The sequence below is a fragment of the Protopterus annectens genome, chromosome 5.part0 (genome assembly GCF_019279795.1).
Source record: "Protopterus annectens isolate FY-2018-M chromosome 5.part0, PAN1.0, whole genome shotgun sequence".
In the NCBI taxonomy this organism is placed as follows: domain Eukaryota; kingdom Metazoa; phylum Chordata; order Ceratodontiformes; family Protopteridae; genus Protopterus; species Protopterus annectens.
The window spans coordinates 1,421,027,031-1,421,043,783 of record NC_056735.1 but is presented as its reverse complement, the minus strand read 5'-3'; the positions used below and the strand labels follow the sequence as shown (position 1 = coordinate 1,421,043,783).

The window sequence follows — 16,753 nt, the reverse complement described above, 5'->3', positions numbered from 1 at the left end:
TGATCGAAAGTTCATTTAATCGAAAACCAGTATTCAAAGCAAATAACAGGGATTTGTCCCCCTCCCCAATATCGTGTGACCCTGGGAGTTGGTATATATAGTTAGGGGGTGTGTGGCGGGAGAAGCCCCCCACCTAGTTTCATTTAAAATCTGTACTTTTTGTTTTATTTTCTTCTTTTTAAAGGAAACTAGGTGGGGAGTTTGCCCCCCCAATGTGGGGGTCTCACCCCCCACCCTCTTAACTGTATATACCAACTCCAGGGTCGCACGACATTGGGGAGGGGGACAAATCCCTGTTTTATGCCTTGAATACTCATTTTCGATCAAATGAACTTTTGATCAAATGGGTTTAGGTCAAATGGTCTTTCGATCAAATGAAGTAGACCCATATATATATATATATATATATATATATATATACACACACACACACACACACACACACACACGCGTGTGTGTGTGTGTGTATGTGAAAGCTTGCATTTTATTTCATTAAATATTTGTTGTGTGCTAATATCTGTTCATTATATATTATTTTATTAAACCGGTCTGTTACTTTTGTATATTAATGTCTTGACTAAAGTGAAATAATATATATTTTTATGGCTTCCACTATCTGCTGGTTGTTTTTTGGTTTATGTTGGTATTTTGAGACCTTGCAGACGCCTTACTTGCAGGAATCCGTTTTGGACTGGCTTTCTCCTCTTTTCTGCTGTGGGCTTGTGGAGCTGAAGGGTTTTAACCCTATTCCTGATGGAGTCTAGTATTTTTTGCTAGCCTGATGCAACCTCTGAAGGGGTAATAATTTAATTTGCGACATTTTCTCTCTTTTTGGATTGCTTATCTGGTGATTTCTGACATTAGATAACAGAAAAAGGAACAGCTGCAGAAGTGGCCATCATACACTCTACAATTTATAACAGTGCCGCTCCTTCAAATAAGCAAAGGGGTAACGTGTTTCCAGGTTTTCGCTTTTCTTTGAAACTTTTATTTTCTGATGTGGTACATCAACGACCATTATCTGGTTCTTACAGAGTCTATGGGACGTGATTTGCATTGGAACATCAGCAAGGACGGTTTAAATTGTTGGGCTTCCTCTCCTAAGAAAGGCATATTTCTCAGTAGAAGGTGACTTTATAATTTGAACTGTGTCTACCACACAAGTGTATTTTTGTACAATCAGACCTGACAAATTGAGGGGAAGTGTTATTTGCAATGCTGCTCAACTTTTCCCTTGTTGTGAACTATTTATTAGCGAGTTTCACTGTAACAACAGTGGGACACATTTACATCTCCTTTTGCCGAGATATACTCATTGGAAACTGACTGTCTATGTGGAAACTGTATGCGATGATTACAGATTTTCTTTTTGGACATATAGTATTTTTTTACATGTGGACTTAATAATGTCTAACATTGTTACACTGGTATTATACCAGTAATGATAACTTTGGGTTGATGAATGCTGTTTATTAATAATTTAGCTTGTGAGTATTGAGTCAGCCACACAAAAATGCAAACTGAACTATTAGGATTTCAGGAATAATGATTGGACATAAGAATTTTACCGTATGCCTTGAGAGAGTCTGTTTTATATATATTTTGGAGTATTTTTCTAATCAGGGCATTTTTGTCCTACAAGATGCAATCACTAATCCTGTTAATTGTTACTTAAGTGAGATTTACAACAGACGCCATATAAATGGTTGCGATATATGTAGGTCTTACTATGTTGTTACATTTACTATATGTTGTGAACAATACAGTCTCATTAGGATGGGACAACTAGAGATGGATAGTGTAATGTAATCCGCATTGGATTGGGCCTAAGTATTTGGTAAACCATTAATATACAGCACCTGTTTGCACGTTGTGGATATAATTCTGACTTTAATGTATTTACTATAGGGCGAAGTTATCTGTCCTCTGAAACAGTAACATTTATGTGCTGTTAATTAAGCAGACTTTATTGTTTTTTTTTATGTACAAATGGATAAATAATAGCTCCAATAGATGTAGGCTTTCCTATTCTGTGATATGTTTTATGTTCAGTAAGTAATATTGATGTTTTTGCCCTGACAGGGAGGCAGTTTAGATTTGAACAGCGTATTGTATTTTACATAGCCGGATGGGAAGGGGCCTATTTTTCGCTTGCTATTTATGACATTAACAGCATTGAACTACATGCTAAAGATGTAATGCTGACATGCTTAGATAATGTGGAATGTTATTCCTATGGGAAATCAGTACTTTTGACACTAAATTATACTTGTGGGAATGGATATGCATCTATCCTCATGAATAATTAATGTTGTTCACTATTTATGGAAAGAAACAATTGAAATGTTCATGACTTTCCATTAGGATAGATGATGAATATTTAAACTGTGTAAATGCATACCTCTCTGATGTCTACTGCTGGGTGGAAATATTTTACCATGTGTGATTAATATAATAAGAGGATGACATGATGTTTAGATGGTAGCTAAGGCAGGTACACTTTATTTAACTACAGGGTTCCATAATAAATAAAATAGCAGCTGGGGCTTCCTATGCGCTTATAATAAGACCGTAAGTACCACTCAGGGTAATTTAGTACTGGAGGAATTATTTAACTATATTAAAAGCACACTGAGATTTATGGGGAGGCACGCCAATGGTTTTCTTGGTAAGGTGGCCCCCTATGTGTCTACATTACTCTCTTTTTTCATTTTGGCTAATGGTGACATATATGCAGGGGGAAGTTAAAGTCTATTACTATACTGATCCCCAGAGACCAATTTGTTCCATTCAAAATATATTTTACTTATTGGCCCGTCTTGGTGTAGATATATTACCCATTTGATATATAGTTATAGGTACCTACATTTACTATTGGGACCTATCAGGTTTTTTACTAGGGACTTATTATAATATCCTTTTGACTGATTTGGTTCTGTACCCGGGTTTTTTCATCTTCTATTTATTGCCAGTCAAAAATGTTTTTAATTTATATTCTGCTATATATGCTGACGGTATTAAATGTCCTTTTATTGAATGGAGGATTATTAGGGTTACTCACTATATGACATGACCTCATGGATATGGGTTGTAGTGGACTCAGCACTGGTAGTGAGTAGTAGGACTCAGCGAGGCTGTCTTGGGATCGGTAATACATATCTCAACATGATGATTTATTATTCCTAAGAATTATTGGATTTGACTAAAGTGGAAAGCCTAGGCTGATATTGTCCTGTCAAGTGGCCAGGGGTTGATATTGTCCATTATATATAAATATCTGGGGTCATATATATATTTGATTTGATCAATATGGATATTTCAAATTTGATTAAGGAATTATTCTCTGATCGGGAGGACTTGGCAATTTTTGGTATTGAGATGGAATCTACATTGGAGAATGGCATCATACCGGTCAATAGGGATGATACATATGAAGCATTATTTGCCACCCTAACTAAACATATGCGTTCCCTTAGGAACAATGTGTGGCATTATAAATTGTTCAAGGCCTGTACGGTGAAAGGGGTAACACCCAGTGGCTTGTGAGTCAGAACTCAACCAATGCTGAGCAGTTCTGACCAGGCCCTACTTCAGCAATGGAGGGAAGTACAACACAAAACTACAATGCAATTTGTAGAACTTCTGATGAGTTTTAATGATAGGACAATAGATACAAAAATTGCTGCTATTACTAAGATAAATGAACAAGTTAAGGAATATGAGGGACAGTCCACATATTCTTCATGTCTTAAGAAGCTAAGTATTGAATTGACTAATTTGGAAACACAACTTAAAGACAGGAAAAAGAAAAAAAATTCCTTAGGGATGTAACAGACTATGAACAGGGTGACCCCTTTTCGAAGGACAGTGGTAAGCATGTTAGATTCTCACAACAATATAGGAACCCGGTTAAAAGAAAATGCTCGAGGTCATTACTTAAAAAAACAGGTGCATCTGATACATCAAGGGAGGATTCCTCCTCTGAGTATGACATTGAGACATCAGTATCCACAGGCTCACCAGCACAAAAGAGGAGGAACTCCAGTAATCTTGAGGATTTAAACCAAAAAGGAGGAGGGGGGGGTTAGAAAACACAGAAAATGTACTGAATATGGAGGGATTATTCCGGAAGTTTGTACAGAATCATTAGCAGAAAATGTATTAAATATTTCATCCTATTCTCTCTCCTCCTTGGAAATAAGCATTTTGAATAAAGGCCTTTCATACATACCTGGTTGCTTTGTTTCAGAGGATTATTTTGCCAAAGATGTGGTTGAGTTTTGCAGAATTCTTAACTTAAAGTTGTTTTTTCAGGATAAAGGAAGTACAGATATTCATGATCATTTCAGACATCACAACTCTACATTCTCACCCCCAATGCACCATAGTGTACTAGCATTCCAAAATTCCACCCTTAGGGATCTTCATTTTAACTCTACGAATAGCCATATCAAAGCTAGTAATGTAACCACACATGAGATGAATACTATTCTCCAAGCTAGCAGATAATCATGAGATAGTTATTTTGAGAGCGGACAAAGAAGGGGCTGTGGTGGTGCAAAACTGGAAGCAATATGATAAGGAGGCAAAAAATCAGTTGGCAGATAATAGATATTATGTGCAACTTACATATAACCCTACTAAAAATGTTCAAAAACAGATTTTCTATCATTGGTTGTAGAAGAGGGAATTATCACTGATAATGTTAAGAAACAACTCACTATTCTAGACCCCAATAATCAGTACATATAATTTCAACCAAAAATACGTAAGTATCTGCATAATCCCCCTGGCTGGCCAATAGTGTCTGGAAGAGGATCTATGACTGAGCCACTCTCCCAGTATTTAACTAAGTATTTGAAACCATTATTAAAATGGGTAAGGGCTCGTCTGAAAGACACAACTGAATTCTTGCAGGTCATCTCTGAGATGCAAATAGAGGATGATTGGATACTTTGTATCCTGGATGTCAAAGCCCTCTATACCAATATCCCACATTGCACAGGCATCCAGGCATTAGAATATTGGTTATACAGGTCAGAACTGTATCCACCAGGTTTCAACACTCTTCTTTTGGGTCTAATTGAGCATGTGTTAATGAAGAACATCTTTTTCTATCACAATACTTGTTATCTACAAATCAAGGGTACAGCTATGGGGGCCTCATTTGTTCCTATATATGCAGATATATTTATGGCATATATAGAAGAGCAAATCATTTATGATTGTTCCCATAATTTGTACCTTGACCAAATAGATATTTGGAAAAAATATTTAGATGACTGCTGGATGGTATGGAGATCGGATGAGGAACACCTGACTGATTTCGTGGAATATCTAAATGAAAACAAATGGGGAATTGAATTTATGGTGAATCATCATAAAGGTAGCATTACCTTCTTGGATGTATTGATAACTAGAGCTCCAGACAATACTTTGATAATGGAAGTTTTTCGTAAGTTCCCCAAATATAATTCCCTTCTCCATGCCTCCAGCTTTCATCCCCCCATATATATGCAGAAATATTCCAAAATCGCAATATATCAAGCATTCGCGGAGGCTGTCAGTAATAATCTGCCCAAGCAACAGAGACCTCCAAAGCAGAAACGCAAGCAACTTCCACCCCCAAACACAACCCAAATGACACATAGCCCACAGCCTCAGTGTGCCACTCAACCACAGCCAATAAGGCAAAACAAAGTATCCAACACACTAGTCATAGGTGACTCTATAGTCAGACACACTGATGTCCCACTCACCAGGCTAAACAAGGAGAAGGTTACTGTCAGCTGCCTGTCGGGTGCCAGGATCTGCCACATAACCCACGCACTCAGGTCACTCTACAACAAGTACAAATATGACTCTGTCATTGTCCATGTTGGTGTGAACAACCTGAGATGTACCTCTCTGAACTACATGAAAAGAGGCATGGAAGAGCTCTCCGATCCTGTAGCCGAGGCAGGTATGACCCTAGCCCTGAGTAGCATTCTGTCATCACCCAGAATGATACCGCAGTACAAGGACAAAATGATTGACTTCAACAATTGGCTAAGCTTTTGGTGTCATTCTAATGGGATCCAGTATCTGTCTGCTTGGGATGACATGGTCGACAGACCACGATACTTTGCCAGTGATGGCCTGCACCTGTCGCCTCTGGGATTCCGGATACTGGCTAAGGCTCTTGCAGCCCCTATAGTGCCCTTTATAGGCAAGGTTCAAATGACAAATTCACCACTGTAACAGGAACAGGCAAGCAAAATCTGAGGGTAATGCTACTCAATGCTAGAAGTCTAAATCTCAAAATGCACTCACTCGAGGCACTCCTTAAAATGGAGAACATCGATATCTGTGCAGTGACTGAGACCTTTTCATGGCTGCAGAGAGCACCCCTGCACTACCAGGCTTTAACTCATACCACACTTTTCGGCCATGTAACCTGGACTGGAACACCAAAGGCGGACGTGTGTCCATATTCATTAAGGATATCCACACCTCCAGGCTAGTTGCTCAGCATAATGCATCAGAGGTTATCCAAGTGCAACTAACTGTGGGCAAAACTGCAGTCCAAATGGTAGCTTGCTACAGATTCCCCACCATGCCCCAGGATTCCCACTCCTGTTTTCTTGATGTACTGGAAAATATTAGGGTTCAACCAAACACCCTAATAATGGGCGATTTCAACTACCCCACCATTAACTGGGAAAACTACTTGTGTACCAACTCCTTCACACAAAGCTTTCTGGAATTCATAAACTCCAATGCCCTAGATCACACCCCCACCAGGGGCAACAATATCCTAGACCTAGTCATTACCAATATGAGTGACCGGTGTTCCACACCTGAAGTCAACCCCTCGTTGGTCCGATCCGACCATAAGCTAATCACCCTTGATATCCACATTCTGCCCCCACCCCCCATTAAGGAAACCACGGTAAAACATTTCTCCAAAGCCAACTTCATGCTTCTTAAGACAGAAGTGGTGAACTTCATAACACCCATGCAGATGGACAATACAGTTACGACTGCTGAATCCTACACAAATGCACTCTATAAGCACTTACACGAGTGCATGGATCGTGCTATCCCATACAGAACCAAGATGCTATCCTCCAAAAAAAGGAAGCCAATCTGGTGGTCCCCTGCCATAAACAAGCTGTATAACAGAAGGAAGAAATTGTTGCAAAAGAGAGTAAAATCCCATGAGTGGAGGAGCTCCCTGGTCAGCCTCAGTAAGAAGCTGAGATCCCTTATAAGATCCTCCAAAGCTAGCTACGAAAACAAAATCCTCACTGATTCTAAGGACAACCACAAAGCATTCTATAGCTATGTCAAGAATCTCAATGGCAACACCCAGATCTGCCCTGAGTTACAGCTCAACGATTTGAAAATTACAGAACCAACTGATATTGCCAACATTTTGGCAGATAGGTTCAGTGGTAACTTTACCCCCCTCACCCCCTAAAGGGCCCATATCTATACAGGAAGAATGTAGAGTCCCTGTAATCACAACTATGCAGGTAAAAGCTGCACTCTCTAAAGCCAAAAACACAGCATCCATGGGACCGGACAACATCCCAGGCTGCATTTGACACGAACTTCAGAACGAATTGGCTCCCCACCTAAGCACCATGTTCAATCATAGCCTCACATCAGGCTTTGTGCCCACTGAATGGCGTACAGCAACAGTTATCCCACTCCACAAATGGGGAGCCACCACTGATCCCGGGAACTATCTCCCTATTAGCCTGATGAGCCTGGTCTGCAAGGCCATGGAACATATCATCATGGAACTCATAAACAAAGACATTGGTAACCTCCAAACTCTGGATCCCACCCAGTTTGGGTTTGTGAAAGGCAGATCATGCCTCCTGAACCTGATCGGCTTCTTTGAGGCAGTCACTAAAGCTGTAGATGAGGGTAAGGTGGTTCACACAGCCTATCTTGACCTCGCCAAGGCTTTCGACACCATCCCCCATTCTGGAATTATAACTAAACTCACTAAACTAGGTATAAATCCCTACGTCACAAGATGGGTTGCCAACTGGCTCACTGATAGAACCCACACTGTAAAAGTTGCACACTCCAAATCTGACCTCAAAGCAGTGACAAGTGGAGTACCACAGGGTTCCGTCCTGGGACTTCTCCTGTTTGGTATCTACTTCTCTGAAGTACAGGCTAACACAGAAGGCCTCTGGCTAACGAAGTTTGCAGATGACTGCAAACTAGGAGCCATACTCAAGTCCCCAAATGATGTAGAAATCCTACAGAAGGGCCTCGCTGAGACAGATGCCTGGTGTCAGAGCCATGACCTCAAGCTCAATGCCAAAAAGTGCATTGTCATTCCCTTTGGTAAAAACTCTGTACCCATGAACTACTACATAGACAGCAATCTGCTTAACACCGAATGTGTGATAAGAGACCTTGGGACCCAGGTGGACAGTAGTCTGTCCTTTAGTCACATCGCCACAGTAGTCAGGAAATCCTTCTATGTGGCACACCTCATCATAAAAGGGTTCTCATCCAGGAAAAAAGAGGTCATTGTTCCCCTCTACTTGACACTCAGACCCATTATAGAGTACAACACCCCCTTTTGGAATGTACCACACAAGACATCTTCAGCAGCTGGAAAGGCCACAAAAGTACCTCACAAAGAGGATTACTGGCCTCAAACATATGCCCTACATTGACCGTCTCAAAAAACTCCAGCTTTACTCCATAGCATATCGCCTACTTTGACGTGATCTCTGCCTAACATATAAAGCTATGTCAAACCCAGAGCTGTTGGACATGCTATACCTAATGAAATCCCAATCCCTCCGAGCTGCACGCTCTAGGGACCTACACCTTGTCACCACAATAAACAGGACATGCTGAAGGGATAGATTCCTGTCCCAGAGACTTCCCATACTCTGGAACAGGCTACCCATCTATGTCAAGCAAAGTTCTTCATTAGCACTCTTCAAGAAAAATCTTGATGAGTGGATGGGAAATAGGAAATACACCCCGGGGATCACTTCTGTGTCTCTGCTCGACAGTGGCACAGGAAAATAACTTTCTTGTGTGGCATAAGCCAGGGAACCTTGTTGGCTAGGTTTACTTAGGCCCTCGGGCCAATAGCCTTGTACCTACCTATGAACCTATGAAGGTGAAACACATCTGCTCAGAGGATGATACCTATTTGCATTACAGGGATGACCTAACCAAGAGATTCCAGGAGAGGGGTTATAGACCAGGTCATATTATGCAGGCTAGGAATACTGTCAATGGTATGGATAGGGAAGCACTCTTATAGTATCATGACAAGCAGGGTAGAACTAAAGGCCATCTCAGGCTAGTGACGACTTATGGTAGAAATGTTGGGGCACTTATTGATAGTGTGCAATCTAACTGGAACATCCTTAATGCGGGCAACAGACTCTCCGAACTATTGGGGACAGATTGCCTTTTTTCCTTCAGGAATGGGAGAAATTTGGCATCCTTCTTTAACCACTATAAACAAGGTGTATATAAATCTAAGGAAAGGTTGCAGAGTACCATTGAGGGACAAATTGTCAAAGGATGTTATTCATGTGGTCACTGCACACAATGCAGCAGAGTATTACAAATTAATAGTTTTACTAGTAAAAATACCAGTATTGTATATATTGTTTAGTCATTTCAGATCCTGTATCTCAGTTTTAAAAAATAATTTCTTTAGTTACATCTATTTGCTTACTCAATATTTCTGACAGAGTACTCTGTAAGGCATTTTTAGTCTGCCAACTCATTATACTCCCAAAACATATGTTCCCAGTTATCCATTTCTTCCCCATCACACCTCCAACATTTGCTATCTACCTGAGGAAGAATTATTTGGAGTCTGCTCTGGGTATAAAAATAGTGATGCACACACTTCCAAGCAAAAATCCTGAATTTTCTAAACTTTATTCCACAGTTTTCTTGTGAATTGCATATCCAGTCTCTCTTTCCAATCTTTTCTAACCTCCTCTGATTGATTCCTGTAATATTTTATATGTCCTACTAATTGTCCCTTTTTAACAACAGCTTCCATTCTAGATTCAGCTAAAAACTCTACCAGAGCAGGTCTTCATTTAGGATTCCGCTATCCCTTCCTCTTTGCCTACACTCTGATATCAGTCTGTGATAGGAAAGGCAGTCTCTAGCCTGCAGTCCAAATATCTTCTTGGCCTCTTCCCATTCTGTTACCTTTCCCTCCCTAGTTATTTGCTCACAATGCATTCGTTCTTTTGCCAGTTTTCTCCAGAAAATTCCAGCATCCTATTGCCCATTCTCTGTAACCCTAATTGCAGTCATCCCCATTGGTAAAATCTCCTTTCTTCATTCTCATGTTGGCTTAGTTCTTAGCATACTTTATGCTACTTTATGGTTATAATATTTTTTTAATTTCTCCAAGTATTTTGGGTTTTGAATACTGTGATGGGAATGGATCAATACAATTAAATTTCATGAAATTAGTATAGTTTCAGTTTTTGATGTCATCCAGAAATTCTCTTCACAGCACCCGCAATGTTCCTAGTAATGACTCCTCCCGCATTTTGTACAGGGTTACATGTATTAGTAACATATCTAAATACAATTGTAGATTCTTTTTTATAAGACCTGTTGGGCCTACTGCTATTGGAACTGTTTGGGTAGCTTTGTTCCACATTGCTCTCATTATGCCTGCAAATCCTGGTATTTTATGACTTTGTGTCTCTGTTCGCAAGACACTGTAGTCACTGGGAGTGGTGATTTCAATGATCAATGCTACTTTTGTCTTCTTCTCGTGGACCACTATATCTGGTTTTCTAGCGTCTATCTTTTTGAACTGTCGGTAATGGGTGGGCCCATGTGATGTAGACTTCATCATTTTCTGTGATGCTTTGTGGCTCATGTTTCCAGTGTTTTTCATCCATTTCAGTACCATAATGTTTCCACAATTCCCAGTGCAACAGTCTTGCCACATTGTTATGCCTTTCAGTATACAGTCCTTCTGCCATTAGTATGTCACAACCAGCAACAAGGTGTGCAACTGTTTCCAATTCTGTTTTACAAAACCTATGTTTGTCTGTTTCTCCCACATATTCAATAGACTTTGTAAACCAACGTGTACATAGCCCACTATCTTGGGCCGCCAATATTAACCTTTCATCTCTTGGTTTGAATACGCCTCTCCTTAACCATTGCTGCATTTGATCCTGATAAACATGAGGTTCTTCAGAAGTTTTCTGTACTTGCAATTATATGTATGTATTTTCCACATGTCTTCCCTTCTCATCTGGTCCTTCACCTTATATTCTTTCTTTTGTTTTTTGTCAAAATTCAGTTGCCTGATTTTTATCTACTTCTGGTTTGATTTCCATTCCTGCTTGATGCTGACATGCTTCTGCTAAACTAAGCAGAGAAGTCATCTTAGATTTATTCTCCTTATGTTTCAAAACTTTCACTGTATTTGGGTCTTGTGAGGTCAGCAGATATGTGTGCAGTCCCATGATTGCAGATCTACATGTGTAATCAGTGTCAAGGAGGCCCATTCCTCCTCTGGAACGGGGAATATATAATCTTGGTATACAAAGATTTTTATAAATCATTTGGTGTGCATGAAGGATCGTTTTTGTTTTCCTGGCTAATCTGTCCAACATCTTCTGGGGCCAGTTAATCACTCCAAAACTGTAAGTTAGGACAGGAAGGGCAAATTGGTTTATAGCATGAATTTTGTTCCTAGATGTCAATGCTGTTTTCAGGATTAATTTAAGTCTTCTAAAGTATTCCTTACTAAGTTTTATTCATATTTGTTCATTTTTTATAGTTGATCCTTCATCAATTCCCAAATATTTATATACTGCCTCTTACTCAAATTCTTTTATATCATATTCTTGTGCCAAACTGATGTTTTCTTGGTGCTGCAGTTTTCCTGCTTTAAAGGTTGCTTTTGCATATTTATCAAGACCAAATGACATTCTTATATCACCTGAAAAAGTTTTGACAACTTGCAGTTGTGCTTTCAGTTCCTCATCTGATGAGCTATACAGTTGTAAATAATTCGAAGACGTGAATTCTTTACATATTGTTGTTTTCTAGGAGCCAAATTATAGCCATGGCCTAAGCTGTTAAGTAGACAGCTTAATGGTTTAAGGGCAAGACAGAATAGCAGTGGTGACAGAGAGTCACCCTGGAATATCCCCCCTTGAATTTTTATCCTTGGAATAATAATTTGTCCTTTATCATGGCTTAATCGCAGAGTGGTCTGTCACTGTTTCATGGTCACTGTAATGTAGTTGATCAGTGTAGGGTGTATCTTCTAAATTTTTAAGCACTCTTTTATCCATGAATGTGGGATACTATCAAATGCTTTTTTGTAGTCAACCCATGCCATACTTAAATTCTTTCCCTTTTTACAGTTCTCTACTATGACTTTATTTAACAACAAATGATTGTTTGTTCCATATGACTTTCTTTTAGTGGCCTTTTGTTCTATTGCCATAATTGAGTTTTCTTCTAATTGATTATAAACTCTGTTGGCATCAGTTCCAGTGTATAGTTTATACGTCGTCGGAAGCCAAGTTATTGGTCTATAATTTTTAGGATAGCTTGCAGGTTTACTCTTATGTAGGAGCATTGTTTTTCCTGTTGTTAGCCAGGTTGGTGTCTGATAGAGGTGCTCATATAAATAGCTCTTACTCATGGCTAAATCTTTATGCAAAGATGTTAATACTTTTAACCAGAAGTTAAGTACTGTATCTGGGCCTGGGGTTTTCCAATTAGAGGCTTTTTTAACTTTGTTTCAATCTCTCAAGCTTTTACTTCATCTCAATTTATATTCTGCACCTTTAAACTTTGTATTGTTTCTTTTACTTCTTCTCCATTTAGCATCTTTGTTATGTTCCACAGGATCTTCATAAATACTTCTGAAAATGTCTATGTTTCTTCTTTTTTGGTTGTCTTTCAATTCCTTTTACCTTCTTTCCCAATTCTGTATAAAACTTTTTTGGGTCATCAATAAATTGTTTATTTTTTACTTTTCCTTTATATTTATCTGTGTATCTTCTAAGTCTTTCTGCCTGTGCTGAGATTTTTAATTTATTTGCGATAGTGCATGATAGATCCTGATCTGTTCTAATACTGCACATTTTTTTAACATCTATCTTTCTAAGTATTTTTGTTAATCTGTTCCCTCTTCTGTACTCTTCTAACAGTAACACTTTTTGTCTTAACTGCTTTATAGTTTTCTCTGTTTGATACTTAAATGATGGTATTCAATTTCTTCCCTTCCTTTCCCTCACTACCCTGTGTTCTTGTGGTAGAAATTTATTAATTATTAATTTAGCAGAATAACATATCCTGTTTACTTTTGTTATATTGCATGGACCTCTATGGACAGTCCAAATTACTGCATTCATTTGTTTTATTGACCTTCTGCAGTTTATTTCTTTCATTGCTCTTAATATGTCTATCCCTATTAAATCATGCAACTCTTCTCTTAGCTAATTTTCTTCTAAACTGAGGGCACATTTTTTGTTTTCCATTTCCTGTGGGTATTCTATAGAAAGTTCTGTAGCATTTTCCATTGGCACGTTCTCTTCAGTTTCATCATTGCTCTGACATATGGGAACACATGGGCCTATCACTCCTCAATATTGACTGCGTCAGAGTTTCCACAGTTTCCAGCTCCTTCCCTTGTTGTCCAATTTCAAGTGAACATTTATACTGGTTTCCTGTAGAAGGCTCCAAAATATTTTCATATGGCACCTGACCAATTGCTTCCTGTTCCATTGGTTTCCCCTTAATTTGGATGTCCATTGCTGTATCCTGTTGTGGTGCTTTCTGAATTAGATTTTCTACACTGAATCCTTCACTTCGCAGGTACTCCATAACCTCAGTTTCTATTTCTTTAACATCTCCATTACTAATCTCCTTTTCTACTTTTCCTCTTTGTTTTCTTATTTTTTTGTATTGTAAAGTTTACCATGTCTGGATTTCTTTGCCTGTATTTCTCTTCAAATATCTTTGGTGCTGCTCTTTTTATATTGATTAGTTTTGCTTTCTGCTTTGCATAGATATAACATCATACTAAATATCTTTTTCTTTCCTATGTCCATATTTCTTCTTCATATGTCTCCTAATCTTCCTGGTTCTCCTTGCTTTGGGAACTTGTTTTGTAATCCTGTGGTGTAACCTGTATTAGACCTTCTAAACCAAATACATCACGTCGCAGGCACTCCATAACTCCAACTTCTATTTTTTTAACTTATACTTTACTAATCTTCTTTTCTACATTCCCTCTTCATGATATTATTTTTTATTGTGAAATTTTCCTTATCTGGATGTCTTTGCCTGTATTTCTCTTCATATATCTTTGGGGCTGCCTTCTTTATATTGATTGATTTGGCTTTTGCTTTTGCATAAATATTGCACCATATCAAATCTCTCTTTCCCATATCCGTATTTCTTTTTTATACTTTTCAAAAATCTCCATGTTTTGTTGTTTATATTTTTGCACTTCCTCAGATACTTCTTTTTCCAAACAGATCAATGTTTCTTGGTCTATATACTGTTTTTTCACAAATCTGTTGTATTAATGAACACAAATTTTTATGTGAAGCTTCTGACAGTTTTTCTTGTGGAAGCATTTTTGTTTCCTTTAATTTCTCTCTTAATCTTTTTGTATATCTTGTATCTGAAAATTCTGGGCTTTTTGTATAATAGTAACAATACATAATTTCTTACTTACCTCAATAGTCCACTCTTTCGTCTTTATGGCTCTTCTTTAGCCTATCAGTTTTTGTGATTTTTGTGGACTGCTGCTACTTTCTGTAATGGGGGCCATTATCCCCCTGGGCCTAGCCTAGCACTGTTGTAGGAATGTTTCCATATTGTGAGGATTCTACACTGTTATTTTTTCCAGTCCTGGTACCAGTGCACCTACCAGGATTGGGTATTTTTTTTATCCTGGGTCTTGTGTACCCAGCTATCTTTTAAATTTTTGACCTACTTCTGTCTATGATATATGCTATATAAACACAGTCTATAGATCATTGTCATCTTGGTGAGATTTTGTGAAAAACAGGGTCTACCTTGTGAAGGTACTCACCAAGACTTGAGGATGAATTCAGTTTAATAATTCAGTTTAATTCAGTAATATTCCATATAGCTGCTGTTATTGTCCTTAAGGATCTGCATCCAAAATTCCACTCTCCTTTTTTCTTGAATTCCCCCAGTCCATCATTGTACATTTCCTCTTGTGTTATGTATATGAGCTATAACTGTATAGCTCTTAAATATCCCTTAAAATCAGGTAATCCTAAACCAACTTGTTGAACTTATCCTACTTGACCCTTGCCCTTTACCCCTCCCAGGTAATATCCTTCAACTCTTTATTAATTACTCTCCACAACTTCTCTGGTTAAAAAAAAATATGCCTGATCTGTGTATGAAACTAAATGGACTAAAAACATTTTCACTGCTTGTATCTTGCTATCTTCTTCTTCTTCTGTCGGCTGCTGCCATTAGGGGTCGCCACAGCGGATCATCTGTTTCCATTTCTTTTTGTCCTCTGCATCTTGCCGTGTCACACCAAACATTTGCATGTCCTCTCTCACCACATCCATAAACCTTATCGTAGGCCTTCCTCTTTTCCTGTTAGCTGGCAGCTTCATCCTTAGCATCTTTTTCCCAATATACTCTGCATCCCTCTTCAGCACATGTCCAAACCAACGTAATCTTGCCTCTCTGGCTTTGTTTCCAAACCTTCCAACCTGGGCTGACCCTCTAATATACTTATTCCTAATCCTGTCCACCCTCGTCACACCCAGTGCAAATCTTAACATCTTTAACTCTGCCACGTCCAGCTCTGACTCCTGCCTTTTTGTCAGTGCCACTGTCTCCAACCCATATAACATAGCTGGTCTCACTACCCTCTTGTAGACCTTCCCTTTCACTCTTACTGGTACTCGTCTGTCACAAATCACTCCTGACACTCTTCTCCATCCACTCTATCCTGCCTGTACTCTCTTCTTCACCTCTCTTCCACACTCACCATTACTCTGAACTGTTGATCCCAAGTATTTAAACTCATCCACCTTCGCCACCTCTACTCCCTGCATCCTCACCATTCCTCTATCCTCCCTCTCATTCACACACATATATTCTGTCTTAGTCCTGCTGACCTTCATTCCTCTTCTCTCCAGGGTCTCCTCCACCTGTTCCCTACTCTCACTACAGATCACAATGTCATCTGCAAACATCATAGTCCACGGGGACTCCTGTCTGATCTTGTCTGTCAACCTGTCCATCACCATTGCAAATAAGAAAGGGCTCAGAGCTGATCCTTGATGTAATCCCACCTCCATCTTAAATGCATCCGTCTCTCCCCCCGCAGATCTCACTGCTGTCACACTACCCTCATACATATCCTGTACCACTGTTACATACTTCTCTGACACTCCCGACTTCCTCATGCAATACCACAACTCCTCTCTAGGCACTCTGCCATATGATTTCTCTAAGTCCACAAAGACACAATGCAACTCCTTCTGACCTTCTCTGTACTTCTCCATCAATACTCTCAGAGCAAACATCGCATCTGTAGTGCTCTTTCCTGGCATGAAACCATACTGCTGATCACTAATCATCACCACCCTTCTTAACCTAGCTTCCACTACTCTTTCCCATAACTTCATGCTGTGACTGATCAGTTTAATCCCTCTGTAGTTATTACAGCTCTGCACATCACCTTTATTCTTAAAAATCGGTA

The 16,753-nt window shown here is 39.1% G+C and overlaps 1 protein-coding gene across 1 annotated transcript in view; it reads left to right on the top strand.

Moving 5' to 3' along the window:
- Positions 1 to 16,753, top strand: part of CLYBL (citramalyl-CoA lyase) — a 2,235,763-nt gene that overhangs the window by 879,099 nt on the left and 1,339,911 nt on the right. The window lies entirely within an intron of this gene.